The sequence below is a fragment of the Zootoca vivipara genome, chromosome 4, assembly GCF_965207765.1.
Source record: "Zootoca vivipara chromosome 4, rZooViv2.hap1.1, whole genome shotgun sequence".
Taxonomy (NCBI): domain Eukaryota; kingdom Metazoa; phylum Chordata; class Lepidosauria; order Squamata; family Lacertidae; genus Zootoca; species Zootoca vivipara.
In genome coordinates this window covers 72,904,600-72,927,020 of record NC_142587.1, presented here as the reverse complement: position 1 = coordinate 72,927,020, position 22,421 = coordinate 72,904,600, and the positions used below count along the sequence as shown (strand labels likewise).

At 40.9% G+C, this 22,421-nt stretch overlaps 1 protein-coding gene across 28 annotated transcripts in view; it reads left to right on the top strand.

Annotated features, from left to right (window-relative positions):
* ZBTB20 (zinc finger and BTB domain containing 20) overlaps window positions 1-22,421 on the top strand; it is a 520,201-nt gene that overhangs the window by 346,629 nt on the left and 151,151 nt on the right. The window lies entirely within an intron of this gene.

The window sequence follows — 22,421 nt, the reverse complement described above, 5'->3', positions numbered from 1 at the left end:
AATTGTTTCCCCTGTTGAATTTACCTCTTCAAAGAGTTGGAGACTCAAAATGCCTGTGTCATAAATTACTTTTCAGTTGTTTGGTTTTCTTACTGTTTTCTTGGCCCTTTGACTTATCAATTACAAGGCCGAAAGTGGCATCTCACAAAATACAGTTTTCAGGATGATCAACCTTAACTCTTGCTATAACAAAAAGAACTTTTTCTGAGTTGATATCAACATTAATAAGATCCAAGCCTTCCTTGAATGTTTCCAAGTGAAATGTCAGCTGACAGATAACTGCAGCTCACATAGCATGCATTCTTGTTTACAATAATTTAGAACCTTTGCATTTTCCGCTAACATGTTTTTCATAATGAAGTTAAGTCCCCTTGTTTTAACAAGCAAGGATGTCACATATGACCGCAGCAGTGATTGATTTTTATGTAGTAACCAATCAGTTATCAGATGCCAATTTAGGCGAGCTCGATCGGTTTGCCTGCACTGGGTGCCGAGCCGAGAGGGTGCCACAGGAGGCACAGCAACAATGACAAACAATGGAAGTCAAGAGGTGGTAAGGTGCCAAATTTTGGCATTGCACAGGGCACCGCTGAAATTTTAAAGCCCAAGGTCGGCCACTGCAGTTATCCTCAAACGGGGGACATGATAGACAAGGCAGTGGATGCACGAGACTTTTGGGCTCTCAGCATATTGCAACCACTGGTCCCATCACTGGTCCAGTCTGTCCCCCACATCAGGTCCTGCTGCTGTCAGCCTTACTGTTCTTGCTGCCATCAGAGCCCTTACATGGCATAGCTGATTGCTGCCACTACCACACTAATCACTTGCTTTACCCCACATCCTAGCAGACATGCTTTACCTGGCAGGTGTGAGCAATGGTGCTTAAGGGATCTGGGGCAGTGGGGAAGGAGTGAGCATCATGGAGGACAGAGCATGCTCAGTGGCTTTGGAATGCTGGGTGACTGTTTCGATGGCTGAGATTGAAAACCAGGAAGGAGGGGAAATGCAAGAGGGCATAACTGGCAGGACTGGCAGGATGCAACACAGCAACATTTTCTTAGGGTCCTTACTTGTGTTTTGAATACTGGTTGCTGGGTAGCAACAATGGGACAAGAATGTTGCCCTTGTGCCTTGCTTGTGGACTTTTCAAGATGCATCTGGTTGACCATGATGAAAAAGAATGTGAAAGCTGGATTACAGGATTTGATCTGATCAAGAAGCTCTCTTTCTGTATAGAAAGTTGACCTAGAGAAGAGGTGTGCCCTTCAAATGATGAGCAGATCTCTGATGTGTTTTAGAGATACGTTTTCCTAATTCTGCATCTCCACGCAGATGTGTGTCTAGGCAGTAACTTCCCCCCCCCATGACTTTCTTAATATTACAGTGTTTTATATTGCTGCCACACTGCATTCACAAGTGCTTCCACTTGTGAATAGAGTTTTGTGATATCTGGGCTGGCTACTTACCAGGCAGCATGGAATTCAAAGCAGTTACTTTCTAAAGCAGGAAGTATAAGAAGAGATAAGCAATTGGTTGCTGATGATACCAAAAATGAGCATCACATATACAGTCATACCTCGGGTTAAGTACGCTTCAGGTTGAGTACTTTCAAGTTAAGTACTCCGCGGACCCATCTGGAATGGATTAATCCACTTTCCATTACTTTCAATGGGAAAATTCACTTCAGGTTAAGTATGCTTCAGGTTAAGTACGGACTTCCGGAACCAATTAAGTACTTAACCTGAGGTACCACTGTAGTACGAATAATTTTAAATTACGGAATAGCAAATCACATTTGTGAGTAAGTGTTAAGGAAAAAATGGGGAAAGAGGTACACTAGACAATTCAGCAGTTGCAGACACAGGCATGCACCATAGCCATGCTAAAATTTTGGAGTAGTGATCTATGCACATTTAGACATTTCCATACCCTGAATAAGTTTCCTCGGGGGACAGGGAGGAAAGGGAAGGATTTGTCCATAGGTTGCTATATACCAGAGATGGGAAGCCATTGTCAACACGAGGACCACATTTCCCCATGGACAATTATCCAGGTGTAAAGGAACAGACTTGACAAAACAACAGTCTGGGATAAAAATTGGCCACAACTCCGGATGTAATTCCGGATGTAATTCCATTCCAGCCTCCTGCTGGAGGGCTGAAATTTTGAACAGGGTCATGCCAAGGATTCTGGCCACCCCCAGGGCGCTAATCTAAGTAGGTGGCCATCCCCAGGCCGCTGCTGGAAGCTCTGTGGCCAGCTGCAGGGATGTAACTCCTGGCTGCCCTGGGAATTGAGGGCAGTCTGCAAGGGCCTGCAACCACTGCCCACCCGGAGCAGGGTAAGTGGTCATTATCACCTTCCAGCCCAGCAAAAACACTTGGGTATGAAGCAAGGGGAAGGGTGTGGCCTGGGGAGAGTTCCAAGGGGTCTATAGAGAGGCTTGGAGTTGTGGCTCCAGGCAGGCTTGTGGGTTGCCTTCTGAGTCGGGACTGCTCTGTGATTAAGCCAGGTCTGTGCTTTCTTAACAGGGAACCATATGTTGTACCATATGTTGAATCTCTTCAAATGTAAATGGCAAATGATATAAGACAACCTGCAAAGTAATACTTTGGAATTTTCTACCCATAAAAATGAAATACCTGCTTCTGTGAAAAGGGGCTCCAAATGTACAGTGCTGCTGTTTAGCTAGGCAGAAATATCTGCAGAAATAACTGAGGAGGTTTTATACATCTCTCCCCCAATGTGGGCATTTTCATCATTTGAAATACTGTACAGGATTTCTATTGAATTGGGGAGTTTTGCAACAAGTACCTTTGTCACCATATAGCTTACTTATATATATATAAAAAAGGGAGTCTGAATGGGGTGAAAAGTGAGTGAAGGCCATCTATACAGCATTTACTTTTCAGAAATAAAACAGCTTATTGATTCGGAGAACCAAAGACCTAGTTAGTTCACTGCTTCAGCTTCTGCTCAGTTTATTTCCCTTGTTTAAAACAGCAGAAGCACTGACTGTGCACTCAGGCCATTACCTTCACTGGGTTGTTAAGGTTTTCTTAATGCTGACTTTCTGTTCTGTAGCACCACAGAAAATATCCTCCTAGCTTCTAATCACTGTAATAACTAACCTCGAGGAGTCATTAGTGTGGGTTCAAACAATATCCTATAATAAGTGTGCTCTGAGGAAATTGACATAGTTTATCTCCTTGATTCATATTCTTGTGAAAATAATGGGTTGTGAAATAACATTGGTGTTTTTCTTGTGCAATACAAAATCTTGACAAGCTATGTTGATATTTTCCTCTCAGATAGTGGGTAGAAACACTTTGTTAGGCAACATTCCACCTACAAAATTTATACATTCTAAGTTGGAGATGGGTTGTTGTGTTGAGAAACAAACGCAGGCATGCCAAAGCCCTCTCTGATGCCAGTGAGTGCCTAGATTCCTTACGGAAGCTACATAAACGGTTCTATGATTAAATTCAATTTTCTTTCCTTCACCAATGAATAATGTGGCAGAATTCTACCAGTGGTACCCGAGTAGCTTTTCTTTGGTTATTGTCAGACGAGATCCACTACAGGGCAGGCCCAGGAGGAAAAACTAGTGGAGCACCACTTGTCACCCCCTACATCAGACATTACAGGTTAGGTATTAAAAATGGTAACATTCAGAAAGCAGCAGGAAAACATTTCACTCTTCCATGACTTCCTGTAGCAGACCTAAGAGTCACTGTTATCCAACGAAGAGGGAGGCTTGAGCGGAAAAGCTCAGGCCTGGAATTCATTAGCATATTTGGTTCTGTGGAATCTCATTTTAAATCCTTGGGATGGTTAGCTTGCTTCAGAGATAAATTATCCCACTTTTGGTGTTTGTTTACACTATTAGTCTTGCTTCCTATTCATCTCCCTAGTGGCAGTTATTCAGGAGTGGATCCACCCATACTGACTTCATCTTCTAGTCATTCAATTGGATTTTGCATTCATTTATGCTCTGTGACATGCCTATTGCTGTCATTTTCACTGTTTGGTTCTTTGTAAAAATCATCATACATTTTTCTGTTTTTGCTTATGTCTCAGGGTATATAAACCTACACTTAGGGTAGGGTACATCTGATAAAATGGGGTGTATCCTATGAAAGATTATGCCACAATAATGTTTTTTAAGTCTTTAAGGTGGCACTCTATGTGGTCTTGGCTTTTGTCTCTTTCTGCAGCTGTCTAGTGTATTTACCTTTTTGGAGTTTTGCCATTGTTGCATTGTTTTACTACTGCTAACCTCTCTTGCACTGGATTACATATAGAAGCTAATAACAGTGGTGAGTTACTTGTAGAATTGGGGGAATTGCTGCATATATTAGGACAAATTACAAAGGCATCCCAGCATTCTCATGCACTCCACTGACTCTACTTTTGCTCAACATCATAGCCTTTCAAAACAAAGACAAATAAGAGCAAAATTATTTTAATAGTGATACCCTGTTTCTCATATTTTAAGACATACCCATAAAATAAGCCATAGCAGGATTTTTAAGCATTCAAGGAATATAAGCCATACCCCGAAAATAAGACATAGTGATAGGCACAGCAGCAATACCGGCCATGGCAGGAGGAGGAGGGGGAAAAATATAAGACATCCCCTGAAAATAAGCCATAGTGTGTGTTTTTTGAGGAAAAAATAAATATAAGACATGTCTTATAATATGAGAAACATGGTATTTGTTTTGTATGTTGTTTTCTACCCAAGAGGTATAAACAGGAAAAGAATGAGGTAAAGGTTTTGAGTCCAGGAATTTTTAGGTCAAAAATTTCTACTGAAAAGGTTGGACACTTTCTCATTGCATGATATCAACTTAGTTCCATCTCTCCTTCCTATAGCCATGCAAGCAGTCATCTACCCCTCCACCCCCCAAAAAGCATTCTTATAAGAAAATTATCAAAGTACACTGGTTTTACTGGTTCCCTCATGGGGAATCTTTACTTTCCCAAAGGAAAGTATAATTACCAATAAGAACCAATCAACTAATGACTTAATATATCTCCCAGGGTCATTTCCTCACATTAGTAACCTATTTATATGAATTACTGGACCTTTAATGTAATTACCTTATTATTAATAATAAATAGCAAGCAACATTTCAATAATTGCTTTTATTAACTATCAGCAAATGTGCTCATTAGTACTTTGTGTGCCAACTTTCCAGTACTTAGTGCTCCTATTAGTCATATATTCAGCTTGCTTTAAACGAGCAATCCTATTCTTACATTACACTTGGGCTGGAGATATGGCTCCACTAGGCTTGTGGATCAGCCGCCAAACCCAACGTGTACTCATCCTAGAAAGGCAAGTAGGTGGAGAACTACTAGAAAAGAGAAAAGCAAGACAGAAATGAACACACCCACAGCGGCCCTAGAAACACGGCCACATTATTATTGTTGTTGCTGTTGTTAAAATTTCCATACAACCCTTCATCCCAAAATCACATGGCGAATTACAATATAAAAATGCATAGCATAATAGCAATCAAAAACAATACCCCCACAGTTCAAAAGGCCATAGATTGTTTAATCAGTCAAAGGCCTGGCAGAAGAGGAATATTTTTTCCTCCTAAAGGTGTGTAGTGAAGGCGCAAGGCGAGCCTTCCTGGAGAGAGCATTCCATTAGCAGGGAGCCACCCCAGAAACGGCCGTTCTCGTGTTGCCACCCTCCAGACCTCTCACAGAGGAAGCACACAAAGAAGGACTTCAGAGGCTGATCACAAGTTGTTTAACATAGAGAGAGGCAGTTCCTTGAGATATTGTGGTTCTGAGCCATTTAATTGTTTCACTGAAATCCCATTTTGTGTACCTATTTATGTGAGCTGGCCTCTCTTCTGTTGGGTATGTGCAATATTGTTCCTCATTTAACAGGATTATTTGTTTTAATATATATCTTTGTTTGGAGTGTTAAACCCCTCTCATAAAATTGTAAATAAAACTGATTGATTTATTAATGGCTAACAATAGAAAAGAGGCATACCAGTTTCAATAGATAATAGCTCTTCCTTCCAAATTTCTTTACAAAGGGTTTTGGGGTGGGGTTTTTTTTTGCAGCTAGTGTCATTACAAATTTTAATTAATACTATCTCCTGTCACTGTTAAATCAAAATACTTTCACCAAATCAGGTAGCTGACTTATGAGCAAAGATAAACTTAACTCCTTGTGGTGCTTTCTTCAAACTTTCTTCATTCACAGTTATTTCAACCTTCTTGCCTGCACAAGCAGTGATATGATGTTTCTACAAGAGTCCTCTCCAGCTCTTTCTTTGAAGATGCTTTTCTCAAAGGTGCTTTGCACAGAGCCTTTCTCTTGATTGAGGATTCTTTTTAGACAGCTGGAAATTCCTGATGGATGTTAATTGGAGTTCAGTTTGAAGATACAGAACTGCTTTTATTGCATCTGTCTTTCATTGATTTCTGTGAAAACCATAATTAGACTTTTTTGTGGGTGGAGATATCCATGGAATGTTTCAGTTCAGTGCCTTTATCCATTTAAAAGATGGACTTTATTTTCCTTTGTTTTTCTTAAAGCTGTATCAGTCAGTTTTATTGAGAATGTGGATTCTTTCACACTTTGCCTCTATATGTGGAATCATGCATACATATGAATTATGTTCTACTGACTCCTCATACAGTAACTTTAGATTCTTAATAAATATTTATTTTGTGCTTAGTATGAAGATAGCAAAACAGCTGAAATTCTTTTTGGTCACCTATTGTTAAGGAAGAAAATTTAAAGATGTTAAAATACAGGTAACAAGCCCAAAAATAATTTCTTTAACTATTTGAATTCATAAACTTCTTAAATCAAATTGATAAAGCATTAAGTCTTCTTGAGGTGTTTTGAAAACCCAGAATAAATAGGGGAAGTCACATAACCTAGAAAGGATGCTTAGAATCGTAGAGTTGCAAAGGATCCCAAGGTTCATCTAGTCCAACCCCTAGCACTGCAAGTCTCTCAACTGGATCATATCTGACAGATGACCCCCCAACCTCTGCTTAAAAACCTCCAAGGAAGGGGAGTCCACCATCTTTCATGGGAGCCTGTTCCACTGTTGAACAGATCTTATTGTCAGAAAGTTCTTCCTGATGCTCAGTCAGAATCTCCCTTCTTGTAACTTGAAGCCATTGGTTCGAGTCCTACCCTCCAGAGCAGGATAAAAACAAGTTTACTCCATTCTCCATGTGATAGTCCTTTAGATATTTGAAGTTGGCTACCATATTTCCTCTCACTCTCCTCTTTTACAGGCTAAACATTCCCAGCTCCTTCAACCATTCATCATAAGACTTGGCTTCCAAACCCTTGATCATCTTGATCACCTTCCAGCTTGTCAATAGCCATCTTAAATTGTGGTGCAGTCTGACCAAGGCAGAATAGAGCAGGACCAGGACCAGGACTTCCCTTGATCAGGACAATATACTTCTGTTGATGCAGCCTAGAATAGTATTGGGTTTTTTTGCTGCTGCATCACACTTTTGATTCACATTAAGCTTGTGCTCTACTAAAATCTCTAGATGCTTTTCACATCTAGGTGTCCTTCATCTTGTATTTTGTGCAGCTGGTTCTTCCTGCCTAAGCAGCCCACTTCACCCATTTTCCCAGGATGATGTGGAAACATTAGTGAGCGTCCTTTGGGTTCAGTCTGTCAACCAGCTACAAACCCACCTAGCAGTCACCTTGTCTAGTCCACATTTAATCAGCTTCTCCTCAAGAATATCATGGGAGACTTTGCCAAAAGCCATACTGAAATCAAGTTACACTATCTGATCCACCAAGCTTGTAAAGCTATAAAAAAAGAAAGGAAGAAGATTCAAAAATCCGTGCTGGGTCTCAACAATCACAGCATTCTTTTCTAAGTACCCCACAGACTGACTATTTCCATTTTAGGACTTTTCCTGGTATTGATTTCAAGCTCTCTATGTAGTTACCGGGTAGTTACCCTTTTGAAGATGGGGAGAACAGCCCCTTTTGAAAATTTGATCCTTGATCCGTAGGCAGTCTGTCTAAATCTTAGCATGTAGTGGTATGTAGAACTCACACCACATCTGATTAAAGAATCCACCACCATTAAAATCAACAGACCTACAGCATTCAAAGCAGTATGAATCAAACTCTTAGAAGCCTGATTCTGAAAAAATAGTTGCTGTGGAGCTTCGTGAGATGAGTTCACTGACACAGTTCAAACTGTCTGTAGTAAAGAAAAGAGGAGTGATAGGGTAAAGAAGAGTTTCCTTTTATCCTCTTTTCTGATTTATCCTACTTGCACAGAAATGAATATTATTATTATTATTTTTACAGATTTCAACTGGAGTAGATTGGTCTCACAGAAATGACCAGATAATTTAAAATGTTAATCACTGCTGTTCAGATATTTCATTAGTCTATTTTAGTCAATATTACTATTAATACACATGAGACATGTAATTGCACTGTGACATGTTAACAGCAGTCAATGACAGACCAAATTTTTACCTTGCACTTGTAACAGGAAGGAAGTCTCATAATGCATAATTGCTACAGGGAAGGGGGAAAAAAACCATTTTAAACTAGCCTTTGTGTCACACTCCTTTGTATATTTTGCATAATCTTTCTATTGCAGAATGGCAAGTGAATCTTGTCCAGTTCTGTGGGGTATTGAGGCTCACAAGGGAAGCAGTTAGCATCCAAATTAGAGAGCATACAGGACCTTGGGCAGTTCCTGCCAAAGCAGCTAGTGTAGATACCGTCTTCAAGGAACTAGAGCCAACTGGTGTTATGTAGGCTATGCAGACCTGGAGTGTGGATACTTGGTACTCCAAGGGACTTGTCCCCCGAATTATAGGGTGGTGGCAGGGATGCATGCTGCAAGCCTGACTGAGCTACAGGCAGTTCATCTGAGGCTCTCCTTCATGTGCCTCTTCCATGTGAGGTCCTGAGGATGGCAACATGAGGACGAGCCTTTTCTGCAGTGGCTCCCTGTTTGCAGAATGCCCTCCCCATTATATATCTTTAGATGTCAGGCGAAAACGTTCCTCTTCAACCAGGCCTTGGGGCTGATTAATATTCTACAGCCTTTTAAATGTGTTTGTGGGAGGGGTTTGTTGTTTAGTTGTTTTCATTTTAACTATTTATTTGTGTTTTTACCTTTTATTTTTACCTTGTGTATCGCTTTGAGATCTTAGGATTAAGGGCTGTATATAAGTCTAACTAACTAACAAACTCCACTACAATGCATGGCCAGGTCCCTAGGTCATGACTCTTTGCAACAAGTAACAGGTTAAGCTGCCTATGCAGTTTCTTATGAGTCACGCAGGACAGTTCAGTAGGAACTAATAGGCTAATATAACAAGTGATAGTGACTATTGACTGTGATAGTTTCATTTTATCTATAGTCAGTCTCTTTGGTTTTCTTATTTCATTTGGGGGTCTTCATTTGTCCTGATTCCTTCACAGCAGTATAAACCTACATAAATGAATTCTTGGCTTTCCTAAATTGTAGGTTAGCTTATAATTCAATCATGGGGTAAGAGAAATAGTAACTTTTATGGATAGCACATTAAATGTTAGCCCACATGGTCAATTCTGAAGCATGAATTATTATTGTTCATTAATCTATGAAGGTAATAATTTTATCCACTAAAATCCTCAATTTAATTTTGTTGTAATTGTTCCTGACTGTGTCAAACACACAGTGACATTTTTCTTCCCATAATCAAAATATTTTAAGGCTTTCTTTTTATTTCAGATGGGAAAGATCTAGTACATTTTTTTAAAAAAAGCCATCTCTCTTAACTATATAGGACACACACACACACACACACACCAGTTCATAGGACTGCATCCAATGTAGCACTAAGTAAAATCACTTCACGTTATATTTGTCCTTGGGAAATGTTTTCCACCAACAGTGTTGGTGGAAACTTCCTTGTTGCTGGTAACTTCCTTGTCGTGAACCATCCTGATATCTTGTGAACTGCCCTGAAACCCGTGGGGATAGGTAGGTATATAAAATTTAACAACAGCAGCAGTACAATAGACAGGCGAGTCTGTTGTAAAACAAGTTTCACATCTGTTTCATTGGACTCCGCTGTTGTGCAACATTAAAACTCAGCCATCCATTAGCACAAGAGCAGGCTCGTAGCAAGGGAGGGGCGATGGGGGTGGGGCGCCCCGGGCAGCACTCTGGTGGGGGCAGCACCCCCGGCCCCTCCCCACCCTCCACCAACGATGGGCAGTGCGACCGCCATCGCGGACGCGCCCAATGTTGCACCTGCAACCCGCTCCGTAGTGCGCTCTGCTTCTTCCTGCTTGGGCAGAAGTGAGGGGCAGGCCAGAGAGGGACGCCAGTGGCGGCCGCTGATGCCTCTCCCTGGCCCACCCCCTCGCCTTCTCCGCCCAAGCAGGAAGAAGCAGAGCACGCCGGCCGAGCAGAGCAGCAGCGCCAACCCGGACGGACTGCGCATGTGCGGACATGTGCAGTCCATCCGGGCTGCTGCTGCTTCCGTGGCAACCTTGCGAGTGGCAACTTGTAAGGCTGCTGTGTGCGAAAAACAACACGGACAGGGCAGCCTACGCGGCAGCTTTACAAGTGTCCGCTTGCTCGGCGGATTGTAAGGTTGCTGCGGGAGCAGCAGTGCCAGCCTGGACGGACTGTGCATGCACAGTTCGTCCTGGCGTGCACGTCATGACGTTACGACGCATGCGTCAGGACGCATGCACGCTGCGGAGCGACGCCCCGCCCCCAGGGGGGGCTGCCCCGGGCAGCCAAGCGGCACCGTTCGCCACTGCAAGAGCCCTTGCTCTTGCGGACAGAGAACATTTGAATACAACCCATCTTTCTAAAGCACTGAAAAACCTGAATGCACATTGTACCTGCTAACTGAAGTAGGAGCCTTTTCTATCAATGAGTGTTACCTACACAAATTAGGACCCTGAAAGGATCTGAGTTGTAAATCAGGTGGTGAATCTACACAGATATGCGGTTTCAAAAGCTACTGCTCAATATGTGGGGGGCCAACAGAAAAGTATGACCTTGGAGTGGGGCAAAATGCATAGGCCTTACACCCCATTTATGTATCTGTTGTTTCTTTTTTCCGATAAGTTTTGAGTAAGATTTCAGTGGCTCACACATTCACTATTAATTGCTATATAGAAAACAAACACTGTTTTTTTTTACATTTGGGAACTTGTGTTTAGGTTCAATTATTCAACTACTAAAAGATGCTTAAAAAATAAATAACATTGTCAAGTTTAATTGGATCTCTCTCTCTGTTTTGGCTTCATGAAGCATTTTACATTAATTTCAAACTGAAAATATATGACATAAGAGCAAAGGGAGGCGTATCATACAAGTCAGATGATTATTCCACTTATTGTATGAAGTACTGGAAAGAAGTTCAATTTTCATAGATTTTAATTTTTGTGCATATTATACAATAGCAGTGTGTCCTGGAGTTATCTACCATGTTAATGCAATGTAATTAGGTTAAGTATGTCTCTGGTGGAAACAGTGCTGTATGATTTTTTTCCAAAGTTACATCCTAGCATTTTAATGGGTCAAATCCTATTCTTTGTTAAAATGAAGTCCATAATGTTGTCGACAAATAGGAGTATTGAATTTGACCTTGTGTCTCGTTCTGTTGCATGATTTTAATAGGAGATGAATCATCATTTTCTTCACTTCAATAGCCCTCTGGGCCAGCCATATCATTAGGCAGGGTGAGACTCCTTCTCTAGGCAGTAGATATTGGGATTCATGACAGGGCAGGTGCCAAAATATCTTGGTTGGCCTTGAATACAGAACTATACAACTTGGCTTATGCTCCTGGTGAAAAGCATGACTTGTTTCCCTGTTCCAAGCAGTAAAAGGTCCTAGGCCAGCCATTATGCTTTTTTTCTAGGTGCAAAGTTTTATGTTGGCCTCTCTTTTTAATATAACTTTTTGATTAACATTCACCATCGTGCTGATGCATTTGTTAATTATGTGCCTTGATCTCCATTGTTATAAAAGATTTTGTTTACAAGCTGAGAGTTAAGAAGGGCATGTATAAGAAATGGAAGAAAGGGGAGATCAGAAAGGAGGAGCATACATGAATAGCCAACAGTTGCAAGGTGAAGGTCAGGCTAACTAGAGCTCAAAATGAGCTCAGGCTTGCAAGAGAGGTTAAAAATAACAATAAAAGGTTTCTTTGGCCATTTCCAAAGCAAGAGAAAGAACAAGCAAGTGGTGGGTCCTCTGTGTGGAGAAGACAGACAGAAGGCGGAACTTTTCAACAGCTTCTTTGCCTCTGTCTTCACCCAAAAGGAAAGTGATGCCCAACCTGGTGATAAAAGAATAAATGATGTTAAGGAGGGAGCTGCAGCCCAAGCTAAGAAAATAGGTAGTAAGGGAACACCTACCTGCTTACTAAATGAATCCACATCACCAGGGCCTGATGAGCTCCATCCAAAGGAGCTTGTGGGTGTAATCTCAGAGCCTTTATCTATGATATTTGAGAATTAATGGCGAACAGGTAAGGTCCCTGCAGACAAATGTTGTCCCCATCTTCAAAAAAAAGGGGGAGGGGAGAAGATCCTGGTAACTACCAACCGGTGAGCTTGACATCCATACCAGGAAAGGACCTAGAACAGATAATCCAACAGTTGGTCTTTGAGCACTTAGAAAAGAATACTGTGATTACTAAGATTCAGCATGGGTTTCACAAAAGTCACGTCAGGTGAATCTCATTTCTTTTTTTGAAGGGAAATGCTGTGGACATAGTGTATCTGTTCAGTAAGGCTTTTGACAGATTTCCCCATGATATTCTTGCGAGGAAGCTGGCAAAATGTGGGTTCATCAAGGTAACGGTTAGGTAGATTTGTAGCTGGTTGACTGACCGAATCCAAAGGGCTTGGATTGCCACCTGTCATGGATGCTTTAGTTGCAATTCCTGTATTGCAGGAGGTTTGACTAAATGATTCTTGGGGTCCCTTCCAAGTCTGCAATTCTATTATTCTAAGCCTGTGTATTAGGTCACTTTGGGTTGGTATCATTGTCTGCCTTCACTTTTCCTATATCTTTAGGCTAGTCCACACTTCTGCTTGCCCCACCACTTTCACCTGTGGAAAGCTATTCTTTACTGCTGAATTGGAGCAATTGAATTTTCTGTGGAGTGATGTTTGCTCCAATTCAGTGGTAGAGAGTAGGTTTTCCCAGGGGAATCAATGGAGCAAACAGAAAACCCTACCTGGAAAGCACAAGACAAATGGAAAACTGATCGGAGGCATGGGAGAAGCGAAGTTTGGACAAGCCCGAATTCATCTAAGTGTACTGCTATTACCTCAGCAATAAGGCATGACTCATTAATATGCAGAAAGTACAAAAGGGAAGGAATAGCATCCAATATTATATCATAAAGATCAAGTGGGCCTAAATAATAGCTAGCCAAATACTGTTGTTCCCCAAAGCAACAAAAGTGAGTGTTTTCTTTTATCCCCTCCTTCCAAATATGGTTGATGCTCTGCCTTGATCTTCTATGTTCTGCTGAATCTAGCATGTGCAATGATTTCTATGACCACACCGCAATCTCAACCCACATTTAATGTCTGCTTGAATAAGTTGCCTGTAGCAAGGGTATGCAGCAGATTGTCTGCTTAACAAGAGGTACTTTGCCTATGTTTTATATAGCATTAATGCGGTGTACTCCATCACACTGTATAGCACAATTTAATTTTTCATAGAGAGTTTTGTTAATCCGAAACATATATACACACACACACACACACACACACACGTATAATAGAACCATGTAGAACCTCAATTCTAGTAGTTGCAAGAGATTATTCCCATTTTAAGTAGTGAATGAGACTATGCATTGACTCTACACAAAAGCTGCCAGTTGAAGATTCCTTGCTTTACAGTTACCCATGCTGTTTTGGGGAGTTTATGGCCTCATTTGACACTATTATTATGCTGTCACTTTCTTGATGAAGATGATTCAAAACTCAGTCTCATGGACTGACATTTTCCCTTTCTATAACATACCTGCAGTATTTCTCTCTGTGTGTTCTAATATTGAAACCTTCTAGCTACCATATAACATCTCTTCTGGCTTGTCAGTCCAGCTATAGCTTTATTCATCTTGCAAGCTGAAATGCAATTTCTGTGATCTCTCACTCTCTGGGGCAATCAATATCCCATGCCTTCAACATGCCAAACTTTCTTCCTTCTCTGTGGCTATATAAGCATATCCTCTCATTTATTTCTGTGTCCCAGATTTTCACCAATGGCTATTGCTGCCAAAGTTCAGCAACAATCTTGTGCACCACTGCACCAGCTCTGCAAAAAAGCTTTGACAAATGTTTTTGCCACCCAGGATCTGAGGTCCCATCTAAAGGGGAAGCCTTCATTACCATCAATGAACAACAGAGATACCTTTTGAGTTGTCTTGTATCCCCCTTCCTGTCCAGCTCCCAAATTATGGTGTGTGAGTGGCAAAGGGCAGTGGGGTACTTAATTAAATTTACAAGTCCCATCCCCTAATTCTTGAGTCTTCAATGCCCACTCCTCCTCTTTTTCCCCCCTGGTAACCATGAGCTGCCCCCGAACTGAGCCGCCCACCAGCGCGTAGCGCTAAACTGGCACAGTGCGGCACAGGGACTCGCTTCCATAGCACTGGAAATCGCTCTGCACAGACGCTGAAAATCGCGGGCGGGCACGCACGATCCGGCCTACGGAGGGATCTCCACAGGACCAATCTTGCTGACCCCTGGGCTGGTATATACTGAGCAGTGACTCCCTATGATGCCTGTTTATGATGTAGCACTAGGGAATAAGAAAGCCAGAAGAGCTCCATCCTGAGGAGTATTAGGTGTGAAACAAATATGTACAATCAGAGATGGCGGCATCGTTCTATAGCAGCATCTTATTTTGGAGAATGGCATTAGCATTAGAATATAATGAAAAACACTATCGTTGGTAGATAGATAGATAGATAGATAGATAGATTAGAATTGCATCCAAGAAGCCCAGGAAACCTTTATGAGAGAGTATTCCACAACTGCAGCAGTACCACTGCGAATGCCCACCTGCCTCGTCTTGGTAGATGGGGGCACCTGCAGAAAATCCTCCATTGAGGATCTAAATATACCAGTCAGTAAATACTGGGAAAGGCCGGCCTTCAAACACCCCGTTCCATGGTTTTAAAAGATAAAAACCATGCATCCACACTTGCTGTAGATGGGAAGGGCTGCACTGGGGGCGGGGGAGAGCTATGGATTTTCACAGATCCACCTGTGCCTTCTTAACACATTTTATAATGGAAACCTTGCAAATAAATAATAAATGCCAATATTTAATTAAACAAAAATTAGGGAAAAAATTGGTGTGTGGATATATATATCACACTTGCACACATACATACATACATAAATACATAATACATATATGGCTGAATTTGCATATTCAGCCTGTTGCTAACTTTCCTTTCAAATAATAGCTGCAGTGGCCATCTCATTTTTAATAATACAGTAGACCCGCAACTTTCGCACATTTAACTTGTGCTCATTATGCACTTGGGAATTTATTTATTTATTTTAAAAAATGGCAGAACTTTGGCTGGCATCAGAGGTGATTTTATGTGGTGTTTCTTAATTATTTTCATCCCATAAAAAAAAATGAATGTATGCTGTGATTCATCTGACATGTGTGCCACTCTTCTCCTAGTTCTTCCCCCTTTTATATCTTTCATTCTTCCTCATTATATTGACCCATTCTGCTGGTTAATCTGGAAGACATGTTGCAGATGGGAAGTAAACTTCACATCTGAAACTGCATTTCCGTTTCTAGACTGTGTATCAATGGGAACAGAAGACCCCATAGAATGCAGCATGCTTTACATCTAATGTGACATTTATTTGATGGCAGAAGAAAATTGATTCAAGTCCCACCAGACCTTTGCCATCATGTTTTATGTATTTATCCAGCAGTGGTGGTTCATAATGTCCCTTGACAAATCCTATTATTCCATCGGCAATAAAGTGATGGAAAGTGCTCAGCATCGTGAAATGTGTATGTTTTCTTAGCTGTTTCTGAGACATACGCATAGAAAAGGAGTGATGTGGAGTATCTGCCCATAGAGATATTTCTGAGGTACTGCAAACTTATTTTTTATGAACATGGGGGGGGGGAGAGAGAGAGAGGGTTTTTTAAAATGATGTGTTACAATGATTCAAATGCAGACTGTAATTTTCTATTAATCTGTATTTTAAAAAGCTGTAGCCAAAAGTCTGATAAATGACCTTAAGGCAATTGCAGAGTTAGAGAGAATTTGCTGTTCAAACCTATCTTATGCTATTCGTCAATCTTGTGCATATAGCTTGCGCTGTTCTTCAGTCTTCTAAATCAGCCAATAATGGCAAAAATTATGATGTTTTTGAGGCACAGGTTATATTTATAAAAAAGGTAAAGGATCCCTGACAGCTAAGTCCAGTTGCAAACAACTCTGGGGTTGCAGCGCTCGTCTCGCTTTACTGGCCAAAGGAGCTGACGTTTGTCCGCAGACAGTTTTTCCAGGTCATGTGGCCAGCATGACTACGCCGCTTCTGGTGAAACCAGAGCAGCACATGGAAATGCCTTTTACCTTCCCGCTGGAGCGGGGTACCTATTTATCTACTTGCACTTTGACGTGCTTTCAAACTGCTAGGTTGGCAGGAGTTGGGACAGAGCAACGGGAGCTCAGCGCATCGTGGGGATTTGAACCGCTGACGTTCTGATCAGCAAGCCCTAGGCTCATTGGTTTAGACCACAGACCACCACTAGACCACCAGGGAATATTTATAAAGAATTGCAAAAAACAACAACAACAACAACCAGCCAAATCAAAACGGATTCTAAGCATTTTGATGGATATTTGAACTGTCTCTTCTTTGACCCCCTTGAAAACACATGCACACATCAGTGTATATATTTTTTGAAGTTGGATATAAATTTTATATTTGGGCCGTGATTAATTTTTGTGAGATTTCATTTTTACTGCAAAAGTTCTATTTCAAGTTGGTTGGGACAAAAATATTTGCAAAAATCCTCATCAATAACTGTTTTTGTACATGTTACAGGTAGGTAACCTGGTCTAATGTAGTCGAAACAAAATAAAAAAATTCCTTCCAGCAGCACCTTAGAGACCAACTAAGTTTGTCATTGGTATGGGTTTTCGTGTGCATGCACACTTCTTCAGATACTGTTTTTGTACGTTTATGCATATTTACATCCATTGCTGCTTGCCCACCTTTCCGCAGTGTTGTGAGTTTTGTTAGTCCCAGTGCTCTGCAGCAAAATGTTTGCATCCATTCAACTCTTTTCATTCAGAGTTGGAGCAGAATGTGGATGGAGATGTGCATTCAGGTGCACACATCTAAAGAAACATCCACCTTCTCAGCGGCTGCTCCCAGACTTTGAAACTCCCTCCCTAGAGAAGCTAGACTGGCTCACTTCTTGTTGTCCTTCCCCTGGCAGGTGAAGACTTCCTTGTTCCAACAGGCTTTGGGGAATTGTTTTTAATTATGCATTTTGATGTTTTTAGCAATTTTTATTTGTAAGCCACCTTGAGTGCCAGCAGGGGGAAAGGTAGGAAATGATGATGATGTAATACAGTGTGAACAGATGACAACCTTGCATGGTGGAATATGCATTTATTTATATGTATATACTGTATTTATATACTGCTATATCATTAAAAAATTACCTCCGTTTATAACAGGCACCCCCAAACTTCGGTCCTCCAGATGTTTTGGACTACAATTCCCATCTTCCCCGACCACTGGTCCTGTTAGCTAGGGATCATGGGAGTTGTAGGCCAAAACATCTGGAGGGCCGCAGTTTGGGGATGCCTGGTTTATAACAATATAAAAACATAAAGCCAAACATTGAAATCACAAAAAGTTAAAAGAAATTTAAAAAAAACTTAGGCCTGTCAGCATACAAGCGTTTAAAAGTTGGCACAGAAGGTGCCCACATATACCATCTACATGATGTCTCAATGAAGTGTGACCAGTTGCCTAAACTCCACACACACAAGCACACACACGCACACACACACACACACACACGCCTCATTGCAAAAAGTTTGGTATCATTTTGCAAAGGAGTACAAAAATCGCTGAAAGGGAAGTGTGCATTTCAGCACTAATTCTACTGCAGAGGCATCACTGCAGAGTCATGTGATGATAATTTCGAATCTGTATGAAGCATGAATAAATTCCTCAAAGGTATTTGTCCTCACTGCCCCAAAAATCTCTCTGCCTTTCACTCAAGCAACAACAAAACAAAACAAAATCATTTTACAAGCAAAGCATGCCTATGGCAATTATGAAAGACATTTTTTAATGTTTTCATAGACTGCAATTCACTTAGGAGTAATCCAATAGGCTTCTATTGTATTTCAGGGAGATTGCTCCAGAGTGGTTTCTGGATTACATAGTGAGACAAAGCAACTCCTTCCATGCCCCCATTTGTATCAAGTCATAATGTCCTGTAGTCCAGAATACGAAGGATTGGAGCCAGAACATTGAAAAGCAGCTCACGTGATGGTAGCTTATATGCACATGTATTGTGATTAGATTTGGCTTGTATACAAATACCTAGGAGATGTATATGCCAAGCCAACCATTGCTGTGAATGAATTGACTGAGATACATCTCAGTAGCCTTGGCGTTTTGTTTTTCTTTTAAAAAGAAAACACAATTGGAGTGGATCAGTAGAGACATGAATAATAATGGTGTTGCTCCCGTTGGCACTTGTCAGAGATGCAGATGCGGCTACTCTAGAGTAACGACTCCTCACAGCATTGTCCTTTTAGGCTTTTATTAAGTGCTGATTATTTACAGTGCTCGGAGCGATCTATATACATGTTGTCAGTCAGGTGTCAGTACCTCCGAATGGAGGTTGGCGTGTTTTCTTCCAGCAAAGAAGTTTGGGAAGACCTAATCTCCTCCCACGACGTTTCTTGCGTAATTCCGGGGTCGGCGGGATCGGCCTTCCCCCCTTGCTCCCCCCTTCCTGTCCCACCTTGTGCATGGGCTCCGCTACCTTGCCGGAGCCTCGGTCACCACTGCCTGAGTCTCCGCTTGAGGCGGAACTCTCCCTGCTTTCCCCAGCGCTTGGCGATGAGCTAGTACTTAAGATGGGAGGGACCTCTCGGTATCCCCTGTCCCTCACAGCACTGTTTAGGCATCACCTGAAATAATGTGTCCTGGTTTGGAGACTATGTATATATATTCATATAGGGATGTTTGCGAAGAGAAGCAGGTTCACATTATAGCAGTGATATTGTTTGTGTCTTTAGAATGCAAAATATGTGAAGAAAGATTGGAAATTTAAAGTATTTAACCTTGAAAAAATATCATTAAGTGAGAGTTCCTAATAGTTTTTAAAGTACATAAATGTTACCATAAAAAGAAGTTCTCTATAGATACAGAGCAGGACAAAGGAATGGTGGGTTAAGCTACAGGAATATTTATTGGGGAGAAATATGGTTTCATTGAGTGTATAAAAAGCTGTATTTATGTAACCCAGGACTGCAAGTCCAAGGCATTAGCAATAAGTAAAGCCAATGGAAACCAATTAAACTGATTACCAGTAACTTATTCATCACAGAATAATTTCAAGTTACACAGGAATCTTTTGTTTAAATGGCAATTCTAGCTCTAATGCGAAAGGCCAAGCATGGAAAAGAGGGGCTTGGTCATGAAGTTACTGTTTCCCATATTTTGAAATTTGAGAGCCAGTTGTACTGCCTCCACAACAGGTGTTGATATCTGGTTGATCCTCTCTTGCACAACCATGAACAGAAGGGAATCCAGTGCAATACCACCATTTCACAAGTGTGTACACAGAAGTGTCCACACAATGCATTCCAAATCCACTCAGATCTTCCATGAAGATTCACTCTAAATCCAGATGCTTTCACTTCAAGAGTTCGGGGTTTGGATTACTAGCTATGTAGAAGGACAATCATGCTCAGTCCTCTTTGGACTTTTTTCATTTTGGATGGTTGTCCCTACTGCTATTTTTCTAGAAAAAGAGATTCCGGAACTCACCATAAAGACCTCTCTTGTCCCCTTATAATGGCAATGGCGCCCACCTGGGATGTTCCAGTGAGTTCTGGCTGAAAAAAGCTCTGGTTGCCCCCTTGATGGGCAGAAGGGGGATACTTCTATTTTCTCACATATGCTAATACTTTCCTATCATCTTGGTGGCCCAGATTTGGCACATTTTTTGTTGCTCTTATAACCTGAGTTTGCCGATACAGGGGATGATTTAGATATTAAAGTCACCAAGAGTAAGAGGAAAGAGGGAAAGAAAGAAAGAAAGAAAGAAAGAAAGAAAGAAAGAAAGAAAGAAAGAAAGAAAGAAAGAAAGAAAAAGGGTGAGGAGGATGATAGACTACTACAATGTAAAGTACAAGACAGGAAGTAAAGATAAACATTGTGTAATTCAAGATATAAAAGAATAAGTAAATGGTTGAGAGAAATTAAAATGACAGCTGGGGTTAAAAAACAAAACAAAAACCCAACCCCACTGTTCTTACTTGTGGGGCAGGTGAATAATGAAAGGGACCATAGGGGAAAAGAGAGAAATCTTCAAATCTGAAGAGGACCAGATTTTAGCTGGAGCAAAGCAAAAAAGCAAAACCTGATGAAAGCACAAGATCCTGCAAACGGGTAGCTCTATTAGAGTTATAATGACAGTTTAAAACAACACATGAAAAGAAAGATGAGAGGAATGGAATACGAAGGAGATTGGAATTACTAGACTGAGAGATCGAGCCTGGATTTATAGAAATATCACCTTCTAGCAACAACAGATGAACAAGGCAAAACTTTAAAGATTGAGGACGTTGCACCATGAAAGAAAGAAAAAAGACCAGATAAAAAGACACAACCAGCACACACACACTTTTTTTAAAATGCTAAAAACCATGTCCAAAAGGCAGAAAGAATAAAAAAGAAAAGAAAAACAAGCTAAAGAAAAGCAGTCAACTTTTGATTTTTTTTAAGTGGGAAGAAAGAGAACATAGTGAAAAGAACCATACATGCTTCACTATACTTCTAAGCTTGCTTCCTACCACACATTATTGCCTTTCTTTCTATATGGGGAGTCAGGCAGGGAGTCAGTTTCTGGTCAGTGGATCATAGCTACAGATGTTACCATAGGATAAGTGGTTCTGTGCATATGGTGAATTCTTGTTTCTTCTCACCAAGGTGAAGTTGCTGGAGCAGTCAGCCTCAAAGAATAATAGAATTGTAGAGTTGGAAGGGATCCCCAAGAGTCATGATCAAATATAAAAATGCCTTGTATCGGGAATCAAATGTTACTGTATTTTGAGTTTTCTCTTATTTCATACCAAGCTGTATGTGCAGAATTTCTGTACTGTATACAAGCTTTGAAAAGTGACCAAGAAAATACTTTTCTCCTGTATATTGCACCAGTTTTGTTTTGCTTTTAAGGGGAGAAATTATAATAAAACAGCCGAAGAGACTGCAGTATAAAATAGGTGTGAAATCAAAATAAGATTGATCATTCACTGTCTTTCAGAAATACCTCCCACTGTAAAGGGTTAATGACTCTCGCAATTAACAAAGACATTTTAGATTACCATTTTACATGATAATTCCTCGTTTGCAAAGAGCAAGCAAGCAAATCCTAAGCTTTGGCTGGAGAATGTTCCTGGTGATTTTGCTGTGCTGAAGCCTGTGTTTAAGACAGAATCAGAAATATCTACCTGCACATTGAGAGTGTTTGAACACATGCATTTGTAAAACCTTAATGCATGTATCAGTAATGAAAATCTTAATTAAGGAAGCTGAATCATTGTCCATGAACACTCTTTCTTCTCTAGTGAAGTCCTTTGTGTATTGCAGCATCTACCTGGCCCAGACAGACAGAGCTCTCCAAGAGCTTGTCTGGCAGATCTTCTCTTGATTATTAACAGCTAGCAAATAACAAAGTCTCCCTCTTCTTTTGTCTTGTTGCTGAGGCTGGGAACAACAGAGCACACAATGTTCTGTAGGATTTGTTTATTTTTGGAGCTTAAAAAAATCTGGCTTTTTTATTATGCCAGTTGGTTTAAAATAAAGCCATGTTGATCAGAACTAATTTAAGCAGTTCTATAGATGCTGGAATTGAAAACAACGTTTCTCACACAGTAATGTACTTTTGTATTTTAGAAATGATGCACTGGCAAGAGACTGGACTATATGTGTAAGGAAACGGGTGATGAGTTTATATTAAGTTTTTACAAGTTAAAAGTTAAGGTTTCCACAGCAACCTACCCCTTTAAAGTCCATTTATTGCCGGGGCCAGTGGGGGGAGGGGCTTTTCATGTAGTAGGCAGTAACAATACAGTATTGAAGCAAAAGGGATTTC